The sequence below is a fragment of the Hordeum vulgare genome, chromosome 1H, assembly GCF_904849725.1.
Source record: "Hordeum vulgare subsp. vulgare chromosome 1H, MorexV3_pseudomolecules_assembly, whole genome shotgun sequence".
In the NCBI taxonomy this organism is placed as follows: domain Eukaryota; kingdom Viridiplantae; phylum Streptophyta; class Magnoliopsida; order Poales; family Poaceae; genus Hordeum; species Hordeum vulgare.
The window spans coordinates 486,488,138-486,495,837 of record NC_058518.1 but is presented as its reverse complement, the minus strand read 5'-3'; positions in this window follow the sequence as shown (position 1 = coordinate 486,495,837).

Here is a 7,700-nt window from a genome sequence, read left to right as displayed (position 1 = left end):
AACATTCGCTTTAATGAGGTGATTAAAGCGTTTGGGTTCATACAGGTTTACGGAGAAGCCTGACTGTACAAGAAAGTGAGTGGGAGCTCTGTAGCTTTCCTCGTACTATATGTGGATGACATATTGTTGATGGGGAATGATATAGAGATGTTGGAGAGCATAAAGGCCTATTTGAACAAGAGTTTTTCAATGAAGGACCTTGGAGAAGCTGCATACATATTAGGCATCAAGATCTATAGAGATAGATCGAGACGCCTCATAGGTCTTTCGCAAAGTACATACCTTGACAAGATACTGAAGAAGTTCAATATGGAAAACTCAAAGAAAGGGTTCTTGCCAGTTTTGCAAGGTATGAGACTGAGTAAGACTCAGTCGCCGACCACGGCAGCAGATAGAGAGAAGATGAGTTTTGTCCCCTACGCTTCAGCCGTGGGCTCTCTAATGTATGCCATGCTGTGTACTAGACCTGATATAAACCTTGCGATAAGCTTGGTAGGGAGGTACCAAAGTAATCCCGGTGCAGAACACTGGACAGCGGTCAAGAATATCCTTAAGTACCTGAAAAGGACTAAGGAAATGTTTCTCGTTTATGGAGGTGACGAAGAGCTCGTCGTAAAGGGTTACGTCGACGCTAGCTTCGACACAGATCGGGATGACTCTAAGTCACAAACCGGATACGTATATGTGTTGAATGGTGGGGCAGTGTGCTGGTGCAGCAGCAAGCAAGAAGTCGTGGCAGCATCTACATGTGAAGCGGAGTACATAGCTGCTTCAGAAGCGGCTCATGAAGGAATTTGGATGAAGGAGCTCATCACCGACCTTGGAGTGGTTCCAAGCGCGTCGGGTCCTATGACACTCTTCTGTGACAACACTGGAGCCATTGCCATAGCCAAGGAGCCCAGGTTTCACCGGAAGACGAAGCACATCAAGCGCCGCTACAACTCCATCCAGGACCATGTCCAAACTGGAGTGATAGATATTTGTAAAGTACACACGGATCTGAATATTGCAGACCCGTTGACTAAACCTCTTCCACGAGCAAAACATGATCAACACCATGATGCTATGGGTGTTTGATACATCACAATGTAACTAGATTATTGACTCTAGTGCAAGTGGGAGACTGTTGGAAATATGCCCTAGAGGCAATAATAAAATGGTTATTATCATATTTCCTTGTTCATGATAATCGTCTATCATTCATGCTATAATTGTATTAACAGGAAACAGTAATGCATGTGTGAATGAATAGATCACAATGTGTCTCTAGCAAGCCTCTAGTTAGCTAGCTCGTCAGTCAATAGATGATCATGGTTTCCTGATCATGGACATTGGATGTCATTGATAACGGGATCACATCATTGGGAGAATGATGTGGTGGACAAGACCCAATCCTAAGCCTAGCACTAGATCGTATTGTTCGTATGCTAATGCTTTTCTAATGTCAAGTATCTTTTCCTTCGACCGTGAGATTGTGCAACTCCCGGATACCGTAGGAGTGCTTTGGGTGTATCAAACGTCACAACGTAACTGGGTGACTATAAAGGTGCACTACGGGTACCTCCGAAAGTGTCTGTTGGGTTGGCACGAATCGAGATCGGGATTTGTCACTCCGTGTGACGGAGAGGTATCTCTGGGCCCACTCGGTAGAACAGCATCATGAGCTCAATGTGACTAAGGAGTTAGTCACACGATGACGTGCTACGGAACGAGTAAAGAGACTTACCGGTAACGAGATTGAACAAGGTATAGGTATACCGACGATCGAATCTCGGGCAAGTTCTATACCGACAGACAAAGGGAATCGTATACGGGATTGATTGAATCCTTGACATCGTGGTTCATCCGATGAGATCGTCGTGGACCTAGTGGGAGCCACCATGGGTATCCAGACCCCGCTGATGGTTATTGGCCAGAGAGATGTCTCGGTCATGTCTGCCTGTCTCCCGAACCCGTAGGGTCTACACACTTAAGGTTCGATGACGCTAGGGTTATAGGGAATTGTTATACGAGATTACCGAAAGTTGTTCGGAGTCCCGGATGAGATCCAGGACGTCACGAGGAGCTCCGGAATGGTCCGGAGGTAAAGATTGATATATAGGACGGATGGTTTCGGACACCGGAAGTGTTTCGGGCATCACCGGTAACGTACCGGGACCACCGGGACCACCGGAGGTGGTCCCGGGGGACCACCGAAGGGGGGCTGCGACCCCAAGAGGTAAGATGGGCTAAGTGGGGGTGGGAACCAGCCCCTAGTTGGGCTGGTGCGCCTCCCCACTCAGCCCATGGCGCAGGGGAAAGAAAAAGAGGGGGGGAACCCTAACTTAGGTGGGCCTTAGGCCCACCAGAGGGGTGCGCCACCCCCTCCTCCCCATCTGGCCGCCACACCCCCCATCTGGGAGGGCTGCCTCACCCCCTAGGGTGGGAACCCTAGGGGTCGCACCCCCTCTCCCCTTCCCCTATATATAGTGGGCACTTTTGGCCTTTGGAGGACACAGTTTTCCCTCTCCCTCGGCGCAGCCCTGCACTTCTCCCTCCTCCTCTCTGCCGGCGCTTGGCGAAGCCCTGCCGGGAGACCTCGTCTCTCCACCGACACCACGCCGTCGTGTTGCTGGACTTCTTCCCCAACCTCTCCCTCCTCCTTGCTGGATCAAGGTGCGGGAGACGTCACCGGGCTGCACGTGTGTTGAACGCGGAGGTGCCGTTGTTCGGCACTAGATCGGAATCGCTGCGAGTACGACTCCATCAACCGCGTTCTAGCAACGCTTCCGCTTAGCGATCTTCAAAGGTACGAAGATGCTCTTACCCCTCTCTCGTTGCTGGTCTCTCCATAGGAAGATCTGAACATGCGTAGGAAAATTTTTGAATTTATGCTACGTTACCCAACAAAAATAACCTTTTATAAAAGGATGTCGCCACCTCCAACATCTCCTCAGTGGAATACACAAGTCCATGCTCACCAACGAGCTCAGATAGATGATTCCTCCTGTGGCGGTGGTTTGCTAATGCATGAAAATAAGCATTATTTTTATCCCCATCCCTAATTCTATGATCTCTGGATATTTGCCACAAGGGAATCTCTTCCTTCCTCATAATTTTTTCCAGCTCCATTTTAATATCTCTCATACGTTTTATATCTACATCCGTAGTACGGTTAGACTCTTCAAAGATATCTAAAATATCAAATCCCAGTATAAGGTCCTTCTTTTTCTTCTTGATAGCTGCCTCAATATTCACACTCCAACCCTTAATCTTCTTCCTAAGACGTTTAGATTTAGCAATCCAAACATCAATAGAAGATCCACCCAAAATTGGGGCACTCCACACAGTTTCAACAATACTTTTAAAATCAGGTTGCTCCAGCCACCACTTTTCAAACCTGGACATTTTTGGAGAAGTAACTCTCCGAGCCAATGTATCAAGTAAAAGGGGGGTATGGTCACTACCAATTCTAGGTAAAGCCCTAAGAACTGATAAAGGAAATAAAGCATCCCGAGAAGGGGAAACAAACACTCTATCAATGGTGGAATAAATGGGGTCCTCCTGATTATTACACCATGTATACTTCCTATTTGCCACATTGATTTCCATCAGCCCCCATTTATTGAACCAATCATTAAACAGGAAAGTAATAGAATGGTTCACATTGCCACTGCTTTTATCAGTGTCAGATCTAATCAGATTAAAGTCCCCACCCAAAATAATTGGGTAAGAGGCTTTCTCCATAACATCATGTAATTCTACAATAAAATCTATTTTGCGCTCATTATAAGCAGTGCCATAAATAGCAACAAACTGCCAAATAGAATCCTCAGATTTATTCCTCACTGTAGTTGTCACACAAAATTCTTGGTCCACAAAACCAACAATCTCAAAAAGATCCCTATTTATGCCCACAAGGACACCACCAGCAGTACCTCGAGCAGGCAGCTGGTGCCAAGAAAAACTTTTATTACCCGCAATCCTATCTAGCACCCTACTATCAATATTCTCCTTATTGGTCTCAAAGAAACCCCACAAAATCCACATTATTAACTCTCAAGAATTCTTGAAGGCGTTGAGTTTTTCCAGGTTGGCCTAGACCACGTATGTTCCAAAAAGCCCCTATCATGATATTCTAAAAGGGTGGGACAGGCTACAAAGCCTTCTGGCATTTATCAGGTTTGGACAGGAACTACCAGAATCGGCAACGCCAATTGATCTGGTCTGAACCATGCCTTCACCACAGGGAGAACCCTTTTCATTTTTATGTGTTGGAGTGTAAATATTATCACGTAAAACAATTTCAGGATTGGAATCTGCAAATTCCAAACATCTAAGACTCTCTCTAAGGATCAAATCCTGAATGATTTCCCCGTGTTCCTCATTACTATCTCCTACACATATATCAACTCTAGTAATTTGATCAACAAGCATTTGTGCATCATTAGTAGCAAAATATTTACCTTGGAAGGAAGCAGGAATTTCCAGATTCTTCTTCTGTAGGTATGAAGTAGCTTTTTCCATGATCTTAATATTACCATGTTGCCTTGTAGTAGGTCTGGTGGAGAGCACCGGCCCCCATTTCTTCTCCTGGTCTGAATTCTTTTCTCCTCTTATCCACCTCCTCCATCTCTAAGGACTCCAGCAGGGATCTCTTAGCTGATCCAAAGCTTGCTACTATATTCTCAGGAAGACACACCATCTCAAGAAGGATGATTTCCTCTTCCCCTTCAGAATCAGCCACCTCAATCTTCCTTAGCTGGGCAGAGCAGTACTCCATGTGAGAGCCAGTGTCCATATCTTGGTTCATACCCTCAAGATCATCATCAGAAACTTCCATTTGAGCACAACAGGAGTTTTGACTTCAACTTCCATCAAAAACTGTTCATGTATCCCATCCTTCATCATCTCAGGATGAAACTTGGCTGCAGAGATACAAGCCATTTCCACTTTGCTTCTAGAACCAGAACACTTACCTTTGGAGAAATTTGCTTTATCCTGTTCATCAATAGGTTCATCAGCATCCCCATCCATATACTCCCTGGTTTGATCAAACTATTCACCCCCCTTGTCATCATCTTCAACATCCAAATCAGGGTCATCCCCATCTCCCTCAGATCCTTCTCCCTCTTGATCAAATCCTTCCACAGTAAAGAACAAGATGTACAACTTCTTTTTCATCTCCACCAATCTCTCGTATGGAATTTTGGTAGGGTCTCTACAAGCTACCTTGATTCTGACCTTTTCATAGAAACTCTTGAAAATCCCATTCCAGTCCACATCAACTAGGATACCAAAGCAAGAGGCTATTTGAGCAAACACCTTCCAGGCACACCATCTTGGTGAATACCCTCCACTTGGATCCAGACTTCAGACAGCTCACCATAAGGTTCCAACATCCCAACCTACTCACATATCTTAACAGAAACTCCATCAATGGGAAGGTCAAAGGCAGGGAATTCAATGAGATCCTCCAATTTCTTCCATGGTGGGAATCTCAACAAAAACTTCTTCTCTTCCAACTCCCTGATTTGCCAAGGCCACTCTTTTCCTTTGCAGAATATTCCATTCGATTGCACTATCAGATCAGAAGCAGAAACCTCTCCTTTGAGCACCTTCAGGACTGCACAGTTCTTGTAATTCAACCAATTGGATTCAACTGCAACATGGATATCAATATGATAAAATCTCAGTCCAACTGTTGCACTACCAAAATACTCAGCAGTGGGTTGAAGACGTGCCCAGGCAATACAGTTATTGACATTGTGTGTACCAAAATAGATAAAACATCTTTTTGGTTCCACACAATTGCCCACATAATGCACAGGCCAGCTACAGTTGAAGCATATCATGTCCTTATATCTTGGGTCAAGGGCTTGCACAACAGGAATTGGATTTGGAGGTGGAGCAGGGGCTGCAGCTTGAACAACTAGAGCACCCTTAGCATTGTTACGTGGTTGTTTCGGAGCTGCCACTGCCCCCTTTGCTGCAGGAGCCATAGGAAGTGGTGGAGGAACTCCCTGGCCCCCTTTCTTAGGGGGATTCTTCTTAGGTCTCTGCTGCCCCCGAGGATCCATGATCCCCTTCACCACAGATGCAAAATAAACCCCCCTAGCCCCACCTTCCTCACTGATCCGAAACCTTGTGGGGGTAGGATCAAATCGGCCAGGACGAGCAACAGGGTGGCAGTCTTCTACAGAGAAGCACCCAGATCTTAGCAGGTTTTTCTTGATCCAGAATAGGTGGCTGCCAATGGCCGATCTAGATTTTGGGGGGGGGCGATATTTGTGGCTGGACTGGCGGCGGCTGGGGGAGGGAATAACCCACAGCTGCCCATAAAACTCCTCACCTCTTCTTCTTTTCTGTCAACTGAGCCAGAAGACGTCTTTCTCTTTACCGTCTCCCCCTCCACCACTGACCCAAAGATCAATGGTATAGTGTTAACCTGGGCCCCCAAAGGGGGCCAAATTTTGTCTGTATCCTCAATGTTCTCCTCTGCAAACACCGCACCACTAGCTAGTTGTGACCTCATCATCGGTCGAGCCATGGACACACATCCAGCATCTAAGAGAGATTTAGCATGAGAACACACACAAGTTCCCGAAGCTGGATCACCTCCTCTAACCTTCTCAACACGATCGATCCTAAGGTCGGAAACCTTACTAGATTCTCCTGCACAAACAGGAGTGACATCCGAATGTAGGCTCACCAGGGATGGGGGATTGGACACAAATCCATCAGTTTCTATAGGATGAACAAGAGAAACCTCCCCATCTCCTGATGCCAAAACCATCTCCTTAGTCCCCCTAAGATGAACCAGAGGAACAATCCTCGAATTCCTAACCCTAAATTTGTCACCCCCAACTTCTGCACAAGCAGGAAAAATATATTTCAGAGAGAATTTGTGTACCTTATTTGATTCCAGTGGAATCTCACCCCGAATCCCCATCCATGGGGGAGGCTCACCAATTCGAGCCCCCATACTACGCCCGCGGCGTGCTCCATGGCCACGCCCACGGGCATCACCCATCAGGGAAGATGAGGCGGGCTGACTCCCGGAGGCAGATGCTCCAACGGGATGCTGGCCAGCTCCACGATTGACGGCGGCCGGATATTTGAGCCTGGACGGCCTTGTTGATTTGAATCGGCTCCACCTCGCCGCCTGTAATGGATCGGACGACTTCGCCTCCTGGATGGCCCAGAAGATTATGTCGTAATCCATCCCTTCATTGTCGTCGGCGAACCGGCAACGCTCCGCGAGCGAGCTGTTCCTAATGACCTCGACGCAGGGCTCCGGCCACGCCTCGCGAATCGGGAACCTCTCCCTCACCACCCGCAGGATCTCCTCCCTCGCCATCGACGAGCGCGAGTTGATCTGCGGACGCATCTCCACCGGTATCGGCTCCACCTCCCAGATCGCCACCGGTGCCGCCACCTGCGCCTGCAGTGCACTCGACGAGTTCGCCTCCTCCATCGCGAGTTCGTCATCTGCGCGACGAGAGGAGTGATTGTGACATGTGGGGAGCGGGGGAGACTGCGGAACCCCTCGCGCATTCGATGTGGTGGGAGAAATAACTTTGGCGCGAGGGTAGTTGTGGGGTAGGTGGTCATTAATGACGGTCTCGGCATGCTCGGGCGTCGCCCGCAGCGGACCCGTGTGGTCCATCCTCCGGCCTAATTTGAAATCTGCGCAAGTCGATTATTTTCCCTGAAGATGA